The 24,606-nt window shown below is 35.4% G+C and overlaps 1 long non-coding RNA gene across 7 annotated transcripts in view; it reads right to left on the reverse strand.

Moving 5' to 3' along the window:
• The window catches only part of LOC122217769, a 109,167-nt gene that overhangs the window by 67,897 nt on the left and 16,664 nt on the right, over nt 1-24,606 (reverse strand). For 5 of the 7 annotated variants that reach the window (XR_006201673.1, XR_006201672.1, XR_006201669.1 and 2 more), the window contains exons 5-10: nt 22,171-22,336; nt 18,229-18,306; nt 9,982-10,093; nt 6,357-6,461; nt 2,855-2,958; nt 474-657 (exon numbers count right to left, since the gene is read on the reverse strand). This is a non-coding gene — a long non-coding RNA (uncharacterized LOC122217769). Of the gene's footprint in view, nt 1-473; nt 658-2,854; nt 2,959-6,356; nt 6,462-9,981; nt 10,097-18,228; nt 18,307-22,170; nt 22,337-24,606 lie in introns of all 7 variants that reach the window. The other 2 variants (XR_006201668.1, XR_006201671.1) reach the window with 2 other exon arrangements.

Raw genomic sequence — 24,606 nt, forward strand, 5'->3', positions numbered from 1 at the left:
CCCATGTTGTCATGTATGGCAAGATTTCATTCTTTTTTATGGCTATTATTCCATTATATATACATATATATATATATATACATATATATATATGTATGTATAATTAATAATATGCAATATATTAATTAATATAATATAATGTATTAATATACTAATGAATATAATGTATTGTATATTAATACATAATATATAAATAAATTAATTAATATAATATATTAATATATAATAATATAGAACATATTAATAATAATATATATATCATATCTTTTTTACCCATTCATGCATCGTTTGAAACCACTGTTTTTTGCCTGATTGTTTTGTTTTGTTTTTGACTGAGTGAGACCCAAAACTGGGTTCTATGGCTCTCGCAAGATTCTGGGAGCCACTAATATCCTTCAATAAATCTCTTTCCACTTAAACTAGCTAGAATTCTGTTTGAGACCAAGAAGCTTCACCTAAACAGAATTTGGTACCTTGAAATGGCGTGCTGCAATCTCAGATGTGGAACTGGGTTGCTGAAGGTGGGCTTTGAGCAGTGAAGGCACAGATACTGAAAGTGGAAAGCTGGAAACTCTTAATAGGCATGACGTAAAATTTTGTCGACCTGTCCCCATGTTGTGCCTCGGAAAAATAGACTATCGTGTGCCCTACTTTCCACTAGAAGAGAAAAAAAAAAAAAAAGGATGTAGAATGAGGACATTTAAGAGCAATCCCCAGAATTCCTAAACTCCTTCCCAAAGTTCATACCACTTTGAAATGGTTTTTGATTGCCTCCATTTCCATAACGTGTTTTAATTTTTTCCAGCTTTATTGAAATGGAACTGACATACAACATTGTATAAATTTAAGGTGGATAATATGATGATTTATGTCTATATTGTGAAGCACTTACCACAATAAGGTTAGTTAGCACATCTTTCATTTCACATAATTACCATTTTGTTGTTGTTACGGTGGTGAGAATCTTAAGGTTCTACCCTCATAGCCATTTTGGAGTATACAATACAGTATTGTTAACTATAGTCACCATGTTGTATGTTAGATCCCTGGAACTTACTCGTACCATAGCTGAAAGTTTGTGCCCTTTGGCCAACATCTCCCCATTTCCCTCACACCTCAGCCCCTGACAGTCTTCATTTTAGTCTCTGTTTCTAGAAGTTCAGTGTTTTTAGATTTCACATATAAATGAAACCATTTAGTATTTGTCTGTCTCAATCTGAATTATTTCACTAATAATGCCCTCAAGGTCCATTCACGATGTTGCAAATGACAGGATTTCCTTCTTTTTTATGGCCGAATAATACTCCATCCTGTATATATACCAACCACATTTTCTTCATCTATTCATCTGTTGATGGACACTTAGATGGTTTCCATGCCATGGCTATTGTAAATAATGCTGCAATGAGCATGGGAGGGTGCATATATCTCTTTGAGATAGGGATTTCATTTTGGAATATATAGCTAGAAGTGGCATTGTTGGATCATATGGTAGTTCTGGTTTTAATTTGTTGAAGAACCTCCGTACTGTTTTCTAGAGTGGCTGCAACAATATACATTCCCTTGTGCAACAGTGCACAAGGATTCCCTTTTTTTCTGTATCATTTGTTATCTCCTGTCTTTTTGATAATACCCATTCTAACAGGTGTGGGATAATACCTCATTGTGGTTTTGATTTGTATTTCTCTCATGTTAGTGATATTGAGCACCTTTTCATGTATTTATTGGCCATTTATATGTCATCTTTGGAAAATGTCTATTCAAGTCCTCTGCCCATTTTTTAATTGCACTGTTTTTTTTTATTGAGTTGTACAAGTTCCTTATATATTTTGAATATTACCCCCTTATCAGAAATATGACTTGCAAATAACTTCCCCCATTCCATAGATTGCCTTCACATTTTGTTGATCATTTCCTTTCCTGTGCAGAAGCTTTTTAGTTTAATGTAGTCCCACTTACCGATTTTTGCTTTGTTTTAATTTTAAAATGTAAGTCTTGCCTAGTCAAAATTCATTTCCCCCTCCATTTTTAAACATTGGTAGAGAATGAGGAAAGAAGTGGAAATAGAACAGAACTTTTCCCCATGACACTAACATTTCTAGAAAATTTTACTTCTCTTCTTGGAAGCCAAAGGAAGGTTCTTATTTTCTCTCATGTTCCCCACTTCACCTCTCTGCGCCTCAATTTCTCCATATGCAAAATGTAGGAATTCAAAGCGTTTCAAATGTAATGTGCCAATGAATGAATGAGCTCATTGCATTAGCAAAACTGAAGCCTTGAGAAGCCTGGTCCTGTGGTCACAGCAGGTCTATTTCACTTGTGAGAGGAGAGCAAGAGCAAGAGAGGAAAGAAATCCTGTATGCTTGGAGGTAGCATGGCACAGGTCGCCCTGAGACCTGTTCAGAGGGTACTAAGAAAGAAGAGACCGTTTTCTGGGGAAATGGGATCCTGATGTGGGGGAAATGGGACACAGGATGGGTGTGCTGCTTCGGCAGAGCAAACCCAAAATGAGCTTTACCAGGTTGCTTTGTTTGGGACTATAACCTAAATCCATCATTTGGCATACACATAATGGGCAAATATATGCCCATACTTAACATCACGATGTTTTAAAATTTTTGATAAACTTTAAGTAAGTATTATGAGAAAGGGCATATACGCAACAAATGTTTAAAGGTATTCAAAGGCAAAAGGGCTATGAATATGGCTTGACCATTGGCATACACTGCCAAGTTCAGAAGGGTCAAATAATGAATATTATAATTGATGTCAGTGATAAGAAAGTAAGAGGTTCTTACAGCTATACCTGTAAAATATATGTACATATTTTAACTGTAAAAATATGCATATTTACCCATTCCAGGCAGGCCCTGCTTGTGCAATTTCTCTTGAAAAAATTTCTAATGCCTTCTTCTGTTTATGATGTCCTGAAAGTCAAAGGACTACTTCTCCAGGACCCTATTAACAAAGAGTAGAAATTAACAGATGTCTACTGCAAAATATGAAACAAGCCTATATTTGCATACCATGAAAGAAGATATATTTCTGGACCATATAATTATCTCTGATTTGCATGATCACTATAAAGAGTTTATTATTATAGGTTTTCCCAATTATGCCATGCTTGTCCACAAAAATAAACACCTTATTAAACGATAACACTCTTGGTCCTCCATAAATTATTAATAATAAATTGTATCTTAGGAATATAACTTGACACATGGGAATGATAGCTTGAAAAAATCGCTAAAATTCTATTTGAAAAACCCCTTTAATTTTTTCCATTTTCTATCTCTTTTATTTAATTGAGGCCTATTACTTTCTTCACATGACAGATGATTTTAAATGATATGTGTATCATTGCTATAGTTCAATTCCTCTTAAAGGACATCTACATCATACATGATCTATAGCCATTGGACAGTTTATTATAGAATGAGTCAGTTATCCTAGTTTGAAACAGAGTTATAATACATAAATATATAAATAAACAATGTCTTACTTGAGACTTTTAAGGATTTAGCAATGACCTTCTCTGAAACGTGTGGTCATCTGAAAGGTCACTAGAAAGGAGTGGAAGTCTAAGGTCTAGTTCTGCCTGTTATTCTAAAGACCTGCTTGTCCTTCATTAAGTCAGTTCATTTCCCCACAACTTAATTTGCCTTTTTAGTCAAATGAAGATCATATCAGCTTCCTAACTACTTCACAGAGCTACTATGATGAAACAATATGGCATCAGATGTGAAACATTTCTTCAAGGACAAATACGAGACATAATTATTTTAATGACCAATAATTAAAGTAAACTTCTACTTTTCCCATTATGTTTACTATCAATTTCTCTGTCTAAAACCAACTTAATGAATCTGTTTGACAATTTAATTATGTGACTAAATTGAGCTTTATGGATACATCATGAAAAATAGACACATGTACTGTTTTCAAGCAGCCTTTAATACAAAGCACCTTCCAAACAACAGATTAAAAGTTGGCTTTCAGATAGCAGCTACGCTGTGGTAAGCATAGCATCATGTATAGAGAAGGTGAATCACCATTTGCACACCTGAAACTAACATAACATTGTGTGTGGCCCATGCTCAAAAAAAATTAATAAAAACGAATCAATTAATTAAAAATGTTTTAAAGTTGGCTTTCACGATAACCTTTCATTTTAAGTTCTACATTCACTAATTCTAATTCAGTGAATTATATATGTCAGTTAAACCACCTAGCCACTCATAGAGCACATATTCCTAGGTAGAGTGAAATAACTACACTCTGACACCTGCTTCCTGCTTCTGGGTTTTATCAGGCACCTGAAATTTCCCATATAATTCTAAATAGTCCCTAAGTTTAAATCCCAACCTTACCACATGCTAGCCTACAAAATAAAACACAGGAGTTCCTGGCATTTGGGGAGTGGAGTGGGGCTTCATAAAATGAAATGAATAACAGACTGCAAAAATTATGCAACTAAGAATTCTCTAAAAATTTTGTCAAAATAAAATATTTGGCCAACATCTTGTTGAGCTTTCTATTTTGTACAAAAGAGAAAATTCCTAAATAGAGAAGAGTGTCAATAAAGATTGTAACACAGACAATTGAACCATACTATTTTAACATATCTGGGATTATAAGGAACAATATTATTTTTCTTTTTTAAAATTTAATAAATTATCTTTTTATGGCATTCAAGCTTTAATAATTCAGTTACAGAAGCTTTAGATCTTTTCCATTGATTCTACACTAAAATGAAACTCTTGCTCCTAGAGGTTAAAAGTGCAGAAGCTAGAACTGGACTGCAGGGAGTTCAAAATCTGGCCCTGCCCCTCATTAGCTGTTTGACCTGAGACAAATTATTCAACCTCTCTGCATCTGTTTCCTCATTTATAAAATAGAAATACTAACAGATCTACCTAAAACTGTTGTTGTGAGGGCTAAATGAAAATACAAGTAGGGGCGCCTGGGTGGCTCGATGGGTTAAGCATCATACTCTTGATTTCGGGTCAGGTCATGATTTCATGGTCATTAGATCGAGTTCCATGCTCGGTGTGGAGCCTGCTTGGGATTCTCTTTCCCTCTCTCTCTCTGCTGCTTCTTCACTCGTGCTTGCTCTCGCTCTCTCTCTCTCTCTCTCTCAGAATAAATAAATAAACTTTTAAAAAAGAAAAAAATACAAGTAGAGCACTTGGAACAGTGCCTGCCACGCACTACCCTCTCAGTTAGTGTTACTGTGACGCTGTAATTGATGTTTCCCATATACTTTCCCATCTTTGATTAATACTTCTTAAGTGACAGAAGTCACTAGACACCAAGATATCTACAAATAATCCAGAATAATAATATGGTCAAACCTTTGTGAATAAGACTGTCAGAGTTAAAAAGTCCTAAAAAATTATTCAAAAGGGTTAAACTTGTAATTAGAAAGTTTATATAAGACACACCTATAATAGTGTTGCTTGGAATAAATATATGGATAGGGAAAGAAAGTTCCTAGGCAAGGTCTAATTAATTATCCATAATTTAATGAGACATTGACCATACTTCATTTTGTTTAATTTGGTCATTTACATTTTAAAAACTAATCTTGGTGCCTGGATGGCTCAGTCAGTTAAGCCTCTGACTTTGGCTCAGGTCATGATCTCATGGTTCGTGGGTTCGAGTCCCGCATCTGGTGAGCTTGAGCCTTGCCTCTCTCTGTCTGTCTCTCTCTCTGTCTCTCTCTTTCTCCCTTCCTCCCTCTTCCTGCCACTCCTTCACACCCTCTCTCTCTCAAAAAAAAAAAAATCTCAAAATGCCTTGTATTAGATTAATGCAATTGATTTTTAATGGGTGCTCACGATAGATTTTGACATACTTTATATGTTGAATGCTTTCAGTGTAAGCAAAAAACAATTCTGAATCTCTGATTCCTTTTCTAGGGAATAGCTAGAAATTTTCCAGCAAGAATGGAAGGAACATTATTTGTTTTTACTGCTAAGGAACAACATGTACTAACTAGCTAGAAGTTAAAAATTTAAATATTCATAGCTTTCTAAAAACTTTTTAAGAAAACCATATATGTGGCACCCAGAGAGCCTAACCATAACAGCTACACCAGTAACGGTATAATGAGAAAGGAAATGAATAAAGTTTTGCCATAGGCATACAGAAATTTCAAATTGAATTAACGAGCTTGTTATAGAACAATCGATTAAAAACAATACACACTATAAAACAGAAGTAACCCAAAATTCATAGCCCATTAAAACTTAGCTAGGTTGGTCTTTATAATAAATGCTTTCATACATAAGTGATTAAGAATATTCAAAACCAATTCTTTTACACTGGAATAAGAAATCTTGTATTTTACTTACTCCATTTAAATTTGTTTGTTTATGTTCCATATGTTTCTTCATATCCTAAAATTTGAAGACGAACCCCACTCTAATTTTCCACACCAGCGTCTTCAAACATGAGTTCTGCAGCAAAGGATATGATAAAAATAAGCACGCGAGATTAAGAGGTGCAAACGTCCAGGTATAAACTAAATAAGTCATGGAGCTGAAAAGTACAGCATGGGGAACAGAGGCAAAAATACCGTAATAATGTTGTACCATGACTACACTGAGGGTAGCGAACACTGCGTAACGTGCAGAATTGTTGGATCACTACGATGCACACCTGAAACTAATGTAACATTGTCAACTATACTTCAGTAATAAGAAAGAAAGAAAGAAAGAAAGAAAGAAAGAAAGAAAGAAAGAAAGAAAGAAAGAAAGAAAGAAAGTGAAAACAAGCATTACCAGATTCCAGCCAAATACTGTTTCTGGTGGAACCGTCTGAGCCTGCCGATAGCGAGCTGGCTCCATGATAAAAAAGGGAGGTTGGCACGTGCTCAAGGACCAAATGAGATTTTTTTTTTCTCTTAAAATCAGAATCATTAAAAGAGAAGGAAAAGAAAAAAGTATTCATGAATTTACAGTGGATCCATTCCAACATTCCCTTAGTTTTCGTTCTTGATCAAGGTCACCCATTTTTGGATGTCAACAACAATTACAGCGAAAGCCCTAGGGCAATCTGGGGCCTTTAAGTCTATCAAGTCACTCTTGAATATAGCGTTAGCTTCAAACCACAACATTTGATATGTTCATAGCCTCAATGTCTTTTATTTTCTAAACAGTCTAATGTCGAAGATTTTCTCCTTGATACAATAATTACACGTGCAAATACTTTTTTTTTTTTAAGTTTATGCATTTATTTTGGGAGACAGGGAGAGCACACGTGTGAGCACAAACAGGGGAGGGACAGAGAAGGAGAGACAGAATCCCAAGCGCAGAGCCTGATGCCGGGCTCAAACTCACGAACCCCTGAGATCATGACCTGAGCCAAAGCACTTAACCGACTGCACCACTCTGGCACCACAGGGTACGAGTACTTTTGACATTTCTTAGAGACTAGAGTTTTGGGGTTTGGTTGTTTTTGAAAGTTTTGTTATTAATTTGGTGTATTGAACATATGATCAAAGAATGTGGTCTATAAAATTGCTACTTTCTGAAACAGATTAAGGTAGCTTTGAGGATGCTTAAAAACAAGGTACATACTTGTCTTGTGTGGGGGAGAATGTTCTGTCTGTAGCTTTTAATTCAATTTTTGTATTATCCCAATATTCTGTGTTCTTTTTAATCATTTATTTAATAATAAATAATAAATAAAAATAAATAAACATTATCATTTAACTCAATAAATATGAAGATCTGTTAAAATCTTCCGTGGCAATTGTGTATCTCGTTCTCTTTAGGTATCTAAAGAGACGTAAATGTCTTAATGCTTTGTTATTTAGCACATGAAAGGGCATGACCACATTATCTTCATTGTGAATGATACATTTTATGCCATTTGAATCCTACCTTACTGTCAATATCATTTCCCTCTTATTTTTTCCCTTCTCATTCTCCCCTACCTTCTCCTTGTCCTTCTTTTTCTTATTCCTTGCTTACTGATTCTTCCAACTTTCTTGCATTGTTTGGTTTCACTGTGCATCATAACACTTAGTTGAACTTTGATTTTAATCTATTCTAAGAGACTTTATCTTTTAATTGAGCAGTCTACGGCATTTACATTTATTTGCACAACTGTGATTTTGACTTAACTTTTAAAATACTGTTTTACACTTCCCGTTTTAACGTTTGCTTTATTTTCTGATTTTTGGAATAGTCATTCATTCATTCAACAATATTTACTGAATAATATGTGCCAGATATTGTGACATATAACTGTGTTTTCATGCCTTTTATCTTATGTAGGTGCCTAAGAAGGCACCCATCATTCAGGTTGCCTTGTTCAAACATCACTTAATAAAACCTTCCTTGGGGCACCTGAGTGGCTCAGTCGGTGAAGCATCCGGGTCTTGGCTCTTCACTTCAGCTCAGGTCATAATCTCACAGTTCGTGAGTTCAAGCCCTGCGTTATGCTCTGCGCTTGCAGTGAGGAGCCTGCTTGGGATTCTCTCTCTCTGCCCTTCCCCGACTGGTGTGCTCTGTCTCTCTCTCTCAAAATAAATAAATAAACTTTAGGGGCGCCTGGGTGGCTCAGTCAGTTAAGCGTCCGACTTCGGCTCAGGTCATGATCTCACGGTCCGTGAGTTCAAGCCCCACGTCAGGCTCTGTGCTGACCGCTCAGAGCCTGGAGCCTGTTTCAGATTCTGTGTCTCCCTCTCTCTCTGACCCTCCCTCCGTTCATGCTCTGTCTCTCTCTGTTTCAAAAATAAATAAACGTTAAAAAAAATTAAAAAATAAATAAATAAACTTTAAAAAAATAAAAAAATAAAATAAAACCTTCCTTAACTGCCAAATCGAAATTATGCTTCTTTGTTATTCTTTTTCATAATACCCTTTAATATTTCTTCAAAGTACTTTTCAATTCTTTATTTGTGGGTTATTAGTTTAATGTCTATCCATATTACTAAACACCATGAGGATAGCTACCTTGTCTGTCCTGCTCACAGCTATATACCCAGGGCCCAGAAGTCACTGCTATGTAGTAAGGGACTCATATGTTGAAAGAGAGAACTAGTTAACTAATTAATTATATAGATAGCCTTAAAAATGCAGATTGTAATTATCTTAAATTTTAATTAAAAAACACTTTAATTCAAGAGAGAGAGAGTGAGTGGGGGAGAGGGGCAGGAGAAGAGAGAGAGAGGGAAATAGAGAGAGAGAGAGAGAGAGAGAGAATCTCAAGCAGGCTCCATGCTCAGCACTGAGGCCAACATGGGGCTCAATCCCATGACCCTGGGATCAGGACCTGAGCTAAAATCAAGAGTCAGATGCTTAGCTGACTAAGCCACCCATGCACCCCAAATCTTTAATTTAAAAACACTCTAACTTTCTGCTAAGGGATCACAGGTTATTTTCACTCAGTTTCCTGTTTATGTTGTTTTTTACTTTTAAATGTTTTTGATCACCACTATTGATAAAAATGAAATAATTTGGGGGTACTTACATGGTAGGAAGCATCACTAGTGTAAATAACATGTAAATGATTTGGTTCTAGCATCAAAAATTTTATAAAAATTGTTAAATAATTAAGTTTGGCCACAAAATTATAATATTTCTTTATTTGGATATGTTTAAAGAGAAATTTCTAGGACAAATGAAGTTTCCTCCAGAGATAAAAACAGGCGGATGTACCATTTGACCTGTCAAAGGGTCTGTTGCTTTGATTCTATCACCTGTTATCTTTCTAAACATCATCTCTAGGTTAAGAGAAAGAAGCTAATATCCATAAAACCTTACTAAAACTTGTTTATCTGAGCATACTAAACTACAAAACTGTTGGGGCAGGTCACTCTCCACTTAATACATAACGTGATGAGTGAATATATAGACACATTAGGGGAAAACGTTAAGTCATTATAATAACGATCCTTGTGAAATAATCTGATCGCTAATGTGCTTTAAAATAGACTGGAAAACCCATCATTTTGTTTCATGTGCAAACCTTTTCAAAAAACTTTCAGGTATTCTCCTTCCCTTTTTAGTTGCTTTTTGGACCTTCCATTGTGCAGACAGAAGTTGCTCTGAAATCATCATGGTAACAAGCACTTGCTTACCTGCTAAGACAAGGTTATAAATATAAACAATGATATTAATCTATGCCAACAATAATATGCCCTAGAATGGGTCACATAACTATTATCGGAAACAATTGTATCTATTCTGAGTGCATACATAAATAAGGTTATCTTTTCTAATATGAAATAATGACCTTCATAGAAGTCAAGTGAAAGCTTTAATAAATTAGGGGGGGGGGTATAAGATTACATTTCTGAATTTAGAGAAATATTTTTGGGGCTTTAAAGTTTATTTCTGTTAAGCTTCCAATCAAGCTTTTTCTTCTACATGGACAGAGACTTTGGAAATACTCTACTGGAAACAATCTAAATGTCAAACAAGAAAGGAATATTTAAATACACTACAATAGGGACGCCTGGGTGGCTCAGTCCGTTAAGCATCTGACTTCGGCCCAGGTCATGATCTTATAGCTCATGGGTTTGAGTCCTGTATTGGGCTCTCAGCCGACAGCCTGGAGCCTGGAGCCTGCTTTGGATTCTGTGTCTCCCTCTCTCTCTGCCCCTCCCTCCTCTCACTCTGTCTCTCAAAAATAAATAATAAACGTTAAAAAAAGTAAAAATAAATATACAATATGATACACACAGATAATGGAATGCTATAGAGCACTTTTGAAATAATGTAAGAAAGTAAATAAAAAAAACGGTAAAAAGTAAAATTAATTATGATGAAATGCTCCTAATGTTATATTTAAAAAAGAGGCAAAAACGGTATACAATATAATCTGTGTTCAAGTTTGCATGTGACTGCCACTCCTTTTTATGTCAGTTTGAATTACATTTCTGTCACTTGCAATAAAAAAATCCTAAATAGTACACATGTAGATTATTAATTAAAAAATTAATGTAAAAACTAAGCTGACACTTTGTATTTTTCTTTTTTTCTTTTTTTTTTAAGTAGGCCCAGCATGGAACCCAACGCGGGGCTTGAACTCACTACCCTGAGATCAAGACCTGAGCTGAGATCATGAGTCAGACACTTAACTGACTGGGCCATCCGGGTGCCCCCAAATTTGACACTTTTATTTTTAGAGGTTGTATCACTTTGTAGCTTTCAGAGTTTATTTGAAAGCAAGAAGATAAAAAAGCATGTATGCCTAAATTTTATGTTTTCTGTCATGGACATATCACAGTTTTGGACATACCATATCAAAAAACGAAACATTATTTTTAATATACAGATATATATTCTCTATATTGATACTTCAATACCTACTCCACAGCCCTTCTCTATGATGTTTTATAATCGTGGTGCCACCATACACAACTAGCTTTGTACAGATAATGATTACCCTAAATCTAAGGAATTGCAATATTATAAATGTAAGTTTTAGAGTTTACATATACCAATTAGTCTTAACTAATATCGAGAAATCAAAGATAGTCGTGGGCTTATCTCTCCACCATGTTTTCTGCCTACTTTCTACAGGAAATCATAACTTTATCCCTAACTAAATCACCCTATCATACAGAGGGAAATTTATGTGCTTTCCACCTGACCTCTAAACAAATAACAAAATAACACAAGAGAAAAGACCTTATATAGTTGACCCTTGAACAACACAGGGGTTAGGAGCACTGATTCCCTACGCAATCAAAAATCCACGTATAATTTTTGACTCCCCCCAAAATAAACTACTAATAGCCTACTAAAGCCTTACTAATAAAATAATCAATTACCACATATTTTGTACGTTATGTGTGTTATATACTGTATTCTTACAATAAATAAAGCTAAAGAAAATATCATTAAGAATATTATAAGCAATAGAAAATATACAGTACTGTACTATATTCATCGGAAAAAATCCATGTGTAAGTGGACCAGTGCAGTTCAAACCCATGTTGTTGAAGGATCAGCTGTAAAAGGAAGAAGGAAGAGACCTTTTGCTCCTTGAACCTACACTACCTTCAATACCTAAACACTGGAGAGAAAAACAGGATCACTTATTTTAATATGAAAACTGTTCATTACTTTTCATTAAAAGCTGTTTTTAATAAATGAGCTAAAAAGTTAAAGAAAGGAATGTATTACAAATTCCCTTAAAATGAGTAACAACTTACTTTAACTTGCTATCCATGTAAAAAAAATGGTTTTTAATGTTTATTTATTTTTGAGAGAGAGAGAGAGAGAGAGAGGGAGAGAGAGACAGAATGTGAGTGGGGTGAGGGGCAGAGACAGAGGGAGACACAGAATCCAAAGCAGGTTCCAGGCTATGAGCTGTCAGCCCAGATGTCGATGCGGGGCTCGAAATCACAAGCTGTGAGATCATAACCTGGGCTGAAGTCAGATGTTTAACAAACTGAGCCACCCAGGTGCCCCTAACTTGCTATCCATTTAAACTATGTCACTGACAAGATCACAACAGGTCCTTCAAGCTTCTGAGTACATCCTTGTGAAATGGAAAGATCTTTATTTTCCTCACCAATGATATTGTTGTTGCTAAGTGAAGTGTCAGGAAAGAGGGACTAATTACAGCTTAATACAGTTCACGTTCTGATCTTATAAATGCAATTGTGCGCTACTTTATACATATCTATGTCCATTAAGTATAATCTCTCTCTGAACTAAACTACATCTAAAACATTATTCAGGATGAATAAATTACGGTCTGAGAATAAAGTGGGTGTTAATAAGAATTGATTCTAAGCAAGGAGATGCATATCAGTGGATAAATAATATAAATGCCTGCATTATTTGGTAAATGTAATAGATGTATAGTTTTTTTGCAAACAATAGGAAATTTTCAAGAGAAGCAAAAGTCTCAGTTACTATCTTTATATCACTGAGAGCAGTCTGAAAGTTGTATACCTAACTTATTTAGCAATATTATGCAACAAATACAAAGAAATAAACTCTTTAAATTCTCAAAACAAAGATTATAGAAGTATTACAGCATAATCACACTTTTATCTTTAGCATTCATTTGACCAAACAAAATATTTCGTTCTTGGGAGCACAAACTTGTTGCAAGAGAAAGGACTTGAAAGTCTTGGAGACCCGGATTTAATTCCCCAGTTTAGCTGTGTCTTCTCAGGCAAGTTACGCAACCTCTCTGTCTCCCTTTCCTGTTGTGCAAAATGAATAAGATAACTACTTAGGGAAGAGAGTTGCTAAGATTAAATACCTCCAAGGAGACTATCTCATACCATAGCAGTTATAAACAATAGCTAGTGCTCCCTTAATTTTCCTCTTCCTTTCCCAAATAACTGTTCAAAAACCATGTATATTTTGAACTGAATTTCCAGCTACAAACCATTCAAAGTGAAAGACATTATAGCTGATTCATATTCTAAAATCTGAAATAGATCCTTGAAAGTCCCTCATATCTAAATGATTTGAAGCAGTATTATTTCAATAAGTTCGATAAAGTTCTCTCGCAATTTGTTATATTTTATGACCCTCTTAGCCTCATCTTTAAACACATATACAAGTGCTGGTTTAAAATCAAGATCCTGGTCAGGGCACCTGGATGGCTCAGTTAAGCCTCCGACTTCAGCTCAGGTCATGATCTCACAGTCGTGGATTTGAGCCCCACGTTGGGCTCTGTACTGACAGCTCAGAGCCTGGAGTCTGCTTCCAATTCTGTGTCTCCCTCTCTGTCCCTTCCCCACTCGTGCTCTGTCTCTGTCTCTCAAAAATAAATAAACGTTAAAAATTTTTTTTTTAAATCAAGATGCTGGTCAAACAGAACTATAACTGAACCTCTTAATTCATGCATATAATGTAAGTAAACAGCATGCAGTACAATAAAGTCAGCAAAGTAAACACTGGAAAGAGATAGTCGGCCTTGTTGTCTCTGTTAAACATGTCCAAGCACTGCATCTAAAAATATTTGAAAAATCTGCCTATTTTCCATCTGTTATATTTCTCAGAGGATAACTGAAAGTTCATGTGAAAGTTCACTGCAAGTTCAAATATGTCATATCAGGTCATTTGCAGGGTAAAGGTTCACTGGGAGTTTATTATTATTTTTTTAAAGATTGAAGTGGAAAAAGAATATGTATACTAATTGAAGCTATTTTATATTGCATTATGACCACTGCGTGTTTAAGTATCATAAATAAAAAGTATAAATTTTAAAAGGCCATGTGCAATACTTAATGGCAACAGCAACCATTATAAGGAAGGTGTCTAAGATAGTATCCTTGGAACTGTTCTTAGAGAAGAAGCTATAGATCAGTTTTGGTTGTTCTAGGTATAATAGTTGCTATATTTATATTGTATTGAATACTTTGTTTATTTTTTTTTAATTTTTTTTTTTATTAACGTTTATTTATTTTTGAGACTGAGAGAGACAGAGCATGAACGGGGGAGGGTCAGAGAGAGGGAGACACAGAATCTGAAACAGGCTCCAGGCTCCGAGCTGTCAGCACAGAGCCCGACACGGGGCTCGAACTCACAGACTGTGAGATCGTGACCTGAGCTGAAGTCAGCTGCTCAACCGACTGAGCCACTCAGGCGCCCCTTGAATACTTTGTTTAAACAATATATTTAAAAACAGTATATAGAGACAAAAAAGAGAGAAATATCGAAATAATAAATAAATATAATCTTACTATTTACCTGAATAGGGATGATTTTTAATTTGTAATTGCTTTTCGGGCTGTTTACAGCAAAAGCAGGAAGCCAAGAGAAATATGTTTCATTTGGAACAAACTGACTAAAGCATTGACAACATCGAAATCAAATAGACATTAATCAATATTATCTGAATTGCTGAAGCAAAAATTGCTTTTTGATAAAACCTTCATATTTAAAAAAATACTTAGAAAATAATTTTCAGAAAAAGTCACAACGAACATATATATGTGTTCAAATATATACATATATATATTTGTGTGTGTATATATATATATATATATATATAAAATTTAGGACATAACTTTTGGGTTCACCAATTAAAAAAATGTTTCTTTCTCTAAAGCACTGGTACATGTTAGAGTTCAGCAAAGGATTCCAAATATATTGAGTAAAGGCACATTCCATGCTTTCTCAATTTCTCCTGTCAAATGTATGTCCTCAGCTTCACAATATAACTTTCAGGCCATAATTTGCTTCTTAAAATGAAAAGCATATTTGTTTCTCTCCAGCATGTCCATATTTTCTTCATGACGTATTGCCAATTGGTTTTAATGGACCATAGCATTCAGCCATAGCATTAAAATATAGTGTTTTTAATTTCATTAACGTATGTATATATTTATTTTTTTTAGCTGTTAAAGGGAAGATAATTCTGAGTAAGACGGAAAGATGAGGAAATGGTTGAGAAATGACTGTAATAGGAGCCGAGGCAGGTCACTGACTTCCTTGACTACTTTCTCTTACTGTCTGGCACTCTCTACTCACAGCTTCCCACCTTACAAGTTGTTTTCTTCCTCCCACACTCTCTGGATTTGATGGGTAAGAATTTGAACTATACTCTCTCCACGATCCTCAACTTTCCCCTTGTCCTTGCATTCCCTAGATGCCCTGATTGTCCCAGTACTGTTCTCTTCACACTCAAAGGCACCGCATCCATTCCCATGACTTCAACCATCACCTCTCTTGGACTGTCAAGAAAATCTTCGCCTTTTCCTCACAACCCCCAAGCTACTTCCAATTGCTGATATGTTCCATACACACCAAAAACTAAGTAAAATCCTGCTTCTTCCTGTTACTACCATTATTGCTATTATTACTACCATGCCATCACTGCTACTGCTGCCTCACTACTATTAATACTACCATTATCACTCTTTGTCCTGGGTGCCATTTACTTACACGTTTACCGTGTGTCAGACACTGGATTCAGCCCTGACCAACAGCAACCTATTTATAGTAATCTCTACAACAATCCTATGGGTAGGTATTATTACCCTTATTTTATACTCATGGAACTCAACAAGACTCAGGACTACACCACCTTAAGTGAGAGGTGCAACACACGTTCAGATAAAATAGGTTCAGATAGGTGCTTCTATTCTTGTGTTAACGCAACTTATCTTTTATTAGTCTCCAAATATTTGGTGAACACCGAAGTGTAAGACAATAAGATAATGAACATTTTATTGAAAAGTTACTATTCATTTTTGGTACTGTTTTAAGTGCTTTATTCACTCATCTTCCATAATAATCCATTCAGAGTAGATATTACCATTTTCCTTACTCTGCAGATGAGTGACATTGAGGAACATAAAGGTTGAGTAACTTGTCCCATCTCACAGAGCTAATAAGTGGTAGAACCAGGATTCTAGGCAATATCTCTAAAGTTCATGCTTTCTCATTGTTATTCTGGGCTGAATGGTGCATCTGATAAATCTGTAGGAATGCAAAGATCCACGCCCTCAGAGAGTTTATAATTTGGTTGAAAAGATAAAACCAAGATGATAAAATCTAAGAAGTCAGATTTCTTGTACTTCAACTATTTGTTTTACAGTTGCAAAGCTGTTACATTGGAAACAAGAGGCATGGAGACCAGCTAATGGTCTTGAGAATCTACATAGCCTTCAGAATCCACATAAGATTCTACAATAGCCTTTAGAAGCTAGATAAGAAAACTGGAAAATTTGGATGAATATAAAAGGAAGAAAATGAAGGATATTATGGAGTAAAAATTGACCTTACTGATGATTGATGAGATAAGGGAGAGCATGGAAGAGACCTGAGTCTAGGTCAGTAAGAGACTGACCACATCACCAAAAGAAATGTATAAGTCTCTAATAGAAGCTAATGAATTTGAGGTAAAAATAAAATTATAAACAAACAAAAACTATCAGATAAGTCATCTGTTACCAAGTAGGGGCAAACACTGCAAAAGCAAATGATCATTCGCAGAGATAAAATACAGATAAATATGAGTAAAGGGCTAAGGACACATTTCCCATTGTTGCTTGTAACCCTCATGTATTTACTGCTTCCTACTAGTCTGGTACCATATGACAGCCAAAGAGGAGGAGAAGAGTGATAGCACCTGCTTGGCTCTGGACAAGGATCAGAGAAAGAATGGGAGACAAGACTGGAAAGACCAATGTCTAGACTGGGGTCTGGAATGTCATGTATAGATCCCTAATTGTTACTAGAGGCAAAAGCCTATGTATTCTAAGTTTCACATTGGTAAGCTGGCTCTTGTTGCAGGAGCTTCTTAGAGTTGGGACCAAGAACCTTCTCACAGCAGAGCCCTGGATGGAATAGGGTCCTGGTATTTCAAGGTTCCAGTGTATATTTAGATATATATTTATACAAGGTTCCAGTAATACATATTTAGTATATTTTGTCCTTAAACAGAGAGACTCTATTTTAGGCACTGTATTATTTTCCTAGGGGTATTGGAACAAAGTACCAAACTCTGGGTGTCTTAAAGCAACAGAAATGTACTCTCTCAGTTCTGGAGGCTATTAGTTTGAAATCGAGGTGTAGACAAGCAGGGCCATGTTCTTTTTGACAGCTCTAGGGGAAAATCCTTCCTTTCCTTTCTAAGCTTCTGGTGGTTTGTCAACAATCTTTGGTGTTACTTGGTTTATAGATACATCACTCCAGTCCTGTCTCTACATGTTGTTCTCTCTGTGTGTCTTCACATTGTCTTCCCTCTATGCGTGTCTTTTTCTTTGTCCAAATTTCTTTTTTTTTTTTTATCAGAACATCAATCCTATTGGATTGAGGCCTATTGTAATGATCTCATTTTGACTTGACTATCTCTGTAAAGACCCTCTCTCCAAATAAGGTAACATTCTAAGGTCCTAGGAGTTAGAATTTGAACATATCTTTGGGGGACACAATTCAACTCATTAACAGGTACAAAGGTCAGCTTAATAAATAAACCAGAGACCATAATAATAGTAATATAAAATATTGTATATTATCTTAGGGAAATACGATTTTTAAGGTGCCAAAAAGAATTCTCTTGAAACTTAGCTCTAGATCCTAATAAGATAATGATGGCTAGGATATATAGTTTGTGTATCACAAAATGAAAACAATATATAATGCAAATAAACAATATAAATTAAGAAAATAATGAAATACAATTTAATAAACACATAATAAAATTTCTAAAATGTAAATGCTATATAAACTTTATATATATATATATATATATATATATATATATATATATATATATATGTTGATAACCTACCAGTCTGGCATCCAATCCCAACTTATGAATTTTCCACCAATACTCTGAGCATCACATTCAGTGAGGTGTACTGCAAGGCTGCAAAACAAAAGAAAATGACACTAATATGGTAAGCAAAATTTTCAATACCTTCCCAAATATAAAAATCAAACCTTATTTTTTGGAAGTATTGTCATAAAATTGGGAAAAAACTTGGTTACTTTACATGGGTGCCACTTTGGTTTTGTTTGTTTTAATAAAATAATCTAATGATGCAGAAAGGCTAGCTTGGGATAATAGAAAAAATACTGGTCTAAGAATCACGGGAACCTAAGCCAAGTGATAGACTTTGAACAAAATGGGGCTAATGCATTAACCAGTGTGGTTATGATAATTAATTGAGATAAAAATACGTGAAAGCCATGAAAATTGCAAAGTGCTTCAAAATTTAAGTTATTATCAGAGTCGAAATGTGACATGAAGTTGTCATTATGTTATTTATAGGATAGGAGGCAAAATTTATAAGATATTACTATTTGACATGCTAATGGACTAAAACTTATCAATAAATCTATTATTAAAACTCATTCTCCTAAAGTTTGGAAGATCTTAAGCTCTTTACAAAGTGAAGAGGTTTAATCAGCATAGGATAATAAAATACTTTTGGGTTTTAGTTGTTTGGCTTGTGTGAATCCAGCTTGTGTGACTACTTCCTCTGTAACTTTGGGCAAGTTATATAATCCTATTGTATGTAAATTTCCTCATCTTTCAAGTGGGGACAACAACGTCTGTCTAATAAATTAATTGTGAGTATAAAAAATAATTTTGTGAAGTTCCTCTCACATAGTAGGCACTCAAGAAATGATTGTAACTTTGTTTCATAAAATTTCTTGAATCTTTGTATGAGACATATTTCTTTAGCTTTTTAACTCCACAGTATTAAAGAAATGCAATTATGTTCAGTTTAAAATGTGTTGAAGATGACCTACCAGATATATTTTAATTTATAAAAAGCTTAAGTTTAGTAAATTTTACTATAATGTAATTAAAGGAGTAAAATTACAACTAGCATTATTAGACTTACTTTCCAGGTGTTAATAAGTCAAAGCCATTGCTTTTCTAACCAAACTATGAGGGAAAAAAACCCTACAAAAATTAATTATTTAATGTATAATGTATCCATTTACAGGTAGAATCTTTAAATAGTATGTGTTCGAGATAAAGTAATTAATTCCCTACTTAATCTAAAGTACAATTCAAGATTATTGCATAGATTTAAATAAAAAATTATACAAAGAAACTAACAAAAACCTCTCATAAAAACTTGAGGTAGATATTTTGCTCTGGACAAGATGGAATGACCTGGGCCAAATTTATACTACTGCCTGAAACAACCAAAAAACCAGAAAAAAAAAAAAATGAAATAATAGTGTTCAAGACAGTGGACATCAGGCAACAAAGAACAGTGATTCCCTAAGATATATAAAACAAATGAGATGAGTCAATGACTGAGTTTCCAGGCTACACACTGGGAGGGGAAAGCCAAGGGGAGCCCAGCAGGTACCCCGAGTTGAGAAGCTGAGTCTAGGGAGACAAAGCTGACTAGAGATCACAGGGCAGGTGCCCTCTTTCTTGTGTTCTCTCTCTATCTCTCAAAAATAAGTAAACATTTAAAAAAAGAAAAAGAAAAACTTTAATCTCAAACAAATAAAAGAGAAAAGGGGGAACCAAGAGTTAGATGAGACAAATAGGTAACAAATAACAAGATGGCGAATTCGGATTATATAAAAAAGCAAGACTCAAAAGAAAAGGTACCAATGGCTACCTTAGCATCAGATGGTAAATTTCACAGCAAAAAACATCACCAGGAATAAAAAGGTCATTTCATAATGATACAGAAGTCACTTTACCAGAAAGACATAATAATTAATTATGTAAATGTAATTGTCATTAACAGAAGCTCACTAGAGAACTAATTAAGAAGGAAGGGAAGTAATGCCCCCCTAGGTGCATTCAGAATGGTTGAGAGAAGAAACAGGGGTAAATGGTAGAGTATACTTTATAAAAGTTCTCTGCCCCTAAAATTTTTCTGGTGTAGGCGAGCAAAGAAACGGACTATTGAGGATCCCTCATATAAAATATAAAAGCTAAAATTTCAGTTAGACACAAGATCAGAAAATAAACCCAACTCTGTAAATTGTATTTCACTCTCTTATTTCACATACAATAAAACACAAACACATACATGCATTTAGAAAATTAGTTTACATTAAAAAATGCAAAACAGGATTTAAAAAAAATTTTTTTTTAACATTTATTTATTATTGAGAGACAGAGAGAGACAGACCGTGAGCAGGTGAGGGGCAGAGAGAGAGGAAGACAAACAGAATCCGAAGCAGGCTCCAGGCTCTGATTGTCAGCACAGAGTCCGATCCGGGGCTTGAACTCACAAACCAAGACATCATGACCTGAGCCCAAGTCGGACGCTTAACCGACTGAGCTACCCAGGCGCCCCAAAAAAATGTAAAACAGGATTTTTAAGAACCTAAATATTATGTGTTTATAATATTCATAAACATTTATATATGTATGTGTGTGTATGTGTATATACACTATGTTCAATAATTTGATTTTTGGTTTTTTAAAAAGGAAATCACCTGGGGGCTTCCTGGGTGGCTCAGTTGGTTAAGCATCTGACTTCAGCTCAGGTCATGATCTCGCAGTTTGTGGGTTCAAGCCCCGCATAGGGCTCTGTGCTGACAGCTCAGAACCAGGAGCTTGCTTTGGATTCTGTGTCTCCCTCTCTCTCTGCCCCTCCCCTGCTCATGCTGTCTCTCTCTCAAAAATAAACCAACATTAAAAAAACAAAAACAAAAACAACGGAAATCACCTGTCAGGCTCTGTGGTTATGAAGGGATGTATAATATTTAGGTTCTTAAAAATGCTGTCGTGTGTGTGTGTGTGTGTGTGTTTTCAAGGTTATTTATTTTAGAGAGACAGAGCAGAAGTGGGGCAGGGTCAGAGAGAGAAGGAGACACAGAATCTGAAGCAGGCTCCAGGCTCTGAGCTGTCAGTACAGAGCCTGACACAGGGCTCGAACTCACAAACTGCGAGATCATGACCCGAGCCAAAGTCGGACTCTTAACAGAGTGAGCCACCCCAGCGCCCCTGTCTTGTGTTTTTTAATGTAAACTAATTTTTAAAATATCAAATTAAACCTAATTATAATTCACTAAAAAAACAGATCAACAGAGAAAAAACTTCTAACATATCATAATTTAATAGAAATGTATTAGTGCCACCCTGTGGCAAGCTTCACACCTTATAAAATTTTATACAGGCTACATTTCTTGGCTTTAGCTGTCTTCATTTAAAAAAAAAATCAGTTTTTAACCTGCAAATATTCCTCTGAATCCCTTATTGTAAGAGTACTTCTCTGAAAACAATTTTGATGTCTTTTGTATTTAGGATCCCAATAACTGCTCGTGGCAGGTGCTCCATAAATGTTTACTCTAATGAGATGAACGTGCTTATGATTAATACTTAAAACTAGAATTGATCTTAGTTACCAAGAAAATGAACAAATGTTTAGCTATAAGGATATCTGCTACAGCAGTAGTAAAAATATTATAACTAACACATATGTCTAATTGTAAGTTGGTTAGATCATTTGTACTATACATATACTAGTATAATATACTGTGGTTAAAATGATATTGTGAAAAACATTTAATAACATCCTTGTTGAAAGTACATTATTTTAAATCAGATGTTCATAGTATAATCTCATTCTTTTTTTGAGATAGATATGTTAAAGTTTTTATATTTATAATCCATATTGTGTGGTTACCACAGGAGGCACAACAGACACCCCAACCCCACCATCTGAATTTGGTTCAGATGTAGAGATTGATTCTGAGGCCACACACATACCAAGAGCATATGAAGAGGTTTATTACTCACATAATGAGGCCTTCTGGAAGTGCACAGAAGGTTCTCAAGCAGGTCCAAAAATGGCTTGAGAGTCAGGAAAGGAAACTTGGATTTTATGGCAATTTAAGGCACAGGGCTGGGGTGAGGGTTTCCACAGGTGAACTGGACCTTGTGTGTTTTGAACTTCCTCCTGGAGCTAAAGAAGGAAGCAACAGGTGTTTCTTACCAGCCTGCCCAAATGCAGGGGAGAATGGTCTCTTCAGAATTTATACTGATCATGTCATTTCCTTTCTCTAACCTTTCTTTAGTGTTTTTTAATTTGTGGTCAAGGTAAAGTATAAAATCCTAACCATGACCTTCAGAGTCCTCTGCCCTCTGGCACCTGCTTACTTCTCTGAGGCTCACCTTTTGCCATCTTCCCAGCTCATTCTCTCCGTCCCACCATTTGGGACTTCTCAGCTCCTGCATTCCCCCAGCATATGCCTTCAGGCCCTGGAATGTGCCAGGTGGTTTCTTCTACTTGGAACCTTTGTTTTTTTCCAGATCACAAATTATATTCACCCTGAAGGTCTCAGCTTAAAGGTCACTTCCTCTGGAGGACATTCGTTGTTCCCTTCAGTATAAGTGAAGGGCCCCAGCTGTAAATCTCCTATGCTCCCTGAACATTCCCTTTCATAAAATTCATCACATCTCAAGTAACAATTAATATGTTTGTTGAGGTCTTTCAGGCACTGAGCCAAGTGTTTCCCCTGTATTCTCTTATTTAATCCTCATAATAACCCATGTGAATACAAAGATGAAAAAGCAGACGCTGAGAGATCATGTAACTTCCCAAAGTCATACAATTAGTAAGAGATAATGATAAATACTGGCAGCCTCTTGAGTACCCATAGGATACACTTTGCTCAAAATACTTGCAAAACCAAGATTACAAAGGACACTACTTTATGAGTGGGAGGAAGGAAAGAGGAAAATATAGGTCAATTTCAGTAAGAGCTACGCTGCAAGAGAGAAAGAGATTTGAAAAGGAAGAGAAGGTGGAGTCTGCTGGGGGAAGAACCAATCACCAAAGGGGACACGGATTTGAGGATCAATGTGAGAGGATCTGGCTTTGGTAGCTGCCTCTCATGGCAGAGTGCAGTCTTGAAACTACAGAACACGACTCATTATGGCAAAGTTGTGCACTGGGTTTGGTCTGAATGGGTGAATAGGAGGGAGATCCAAGAAGCCTTCAATATGGACCTTCCTTTTTGTCTTTATCACACAATTATCATCATTCTCTCTCCATGTGCAGGGAAAGAGGCTCCACTACCCTTGAGAAGCCTGATTTGACTTGAGAACACATTACAACAGAGAACCTCAAGGTCCTAAGAAATTGGAGTTACATGAAAAGTTGGGAATTTGACCAGGAAAAGTTTAATCCACCCAATTTTAGAAAAAAATGACTATCTAGAAAAATTAATAGGGCCAAACTGGTCCCCAGACATACAGAATGGTCCTCAAACTGCAAAGACTTTTCTAATCATCTTAAAATTCTAAAGGATTCCCAAGTTTTGAATATAAACCCCATAAGTTCCAATATAAAGGTACAGAAGTTATTACACCAACAATAATCAGTTTATAAATCAGTTTCATATTGCCATTTCTGAATAATTTAGTTAACGAGAACAAAATATTCCACGCTTTTTTAATGGAACATCACAGTTCTATGGAATGGATTTAAAATTCATTGTGGAGGGCACCTGGATGGTTCAGTTGCTTAAGTGTCTGACCCTTTATTTTGTTTCAGGTCGTGATCTCATGGTTCGTGAGGTCGAGCCCCAAGTTGGGCTCTGTACTGACAGTGTGGAGCCTGCTTGGGATTCTCTCTCTCTCTCCCTCTCTCTCTGTCTGCCCTTTCCTCCCTCTCTCGCTCTGAAAATAAATAAATAAACATTAAAGAAAATCATTGTGTGCCTTTTGACACGCTAGACCTTATTAAACCTCAAATAGGTAAGCAATTTATTTATTTCAACTTGCTTTTAATATTTTAAAGTCAACAAACTGGCATCTGAAAACATATTCTGTAATGGCCAAAGAAAATTAACTGTGTGTTAGTAAGTAAAACAAAGGTGATAAACGCAACACTCCATCAGAATATCAGCACCAAGGTCCAGGGCCCTGCTTATTAGTCTGCTTTTAGGGAAACAGGACATGGGTATTTTAATCCAGGTCAGATTAAAGCTTGTGATGAAAACAAACAAACAAACAAAAAATCGTCAAAGTATCATTTTGTTCAATGACTCAATTATGTCTCAAGTAATTCCAGGCATAAGGTAATGTGGGTAAAAACACTCTCCTACACACATCCCTTACTTTTTTTTATTTTTATTTTATTTTATTTTATTTTATTATTTATTTATTTTTTTAATATATGAAATTTACTGTCAAATTGGTTTCCATACAACACCCAGTGCTCATCCCAAA

This window comes from Panthera leo, chromosome B1 (assembly GCF_018350215.1).
Source record: "Panthera leo isolate Ple1 chromosome B1, P.leo_Ple1_pat1.1, whole genome shotgun sequence".
NCBI classification, from domain to species: Eukaryota; Metazoa; Chordata; class Mammalia; order Carnivora; family Felidae; genus Panthera; species Panthera leo.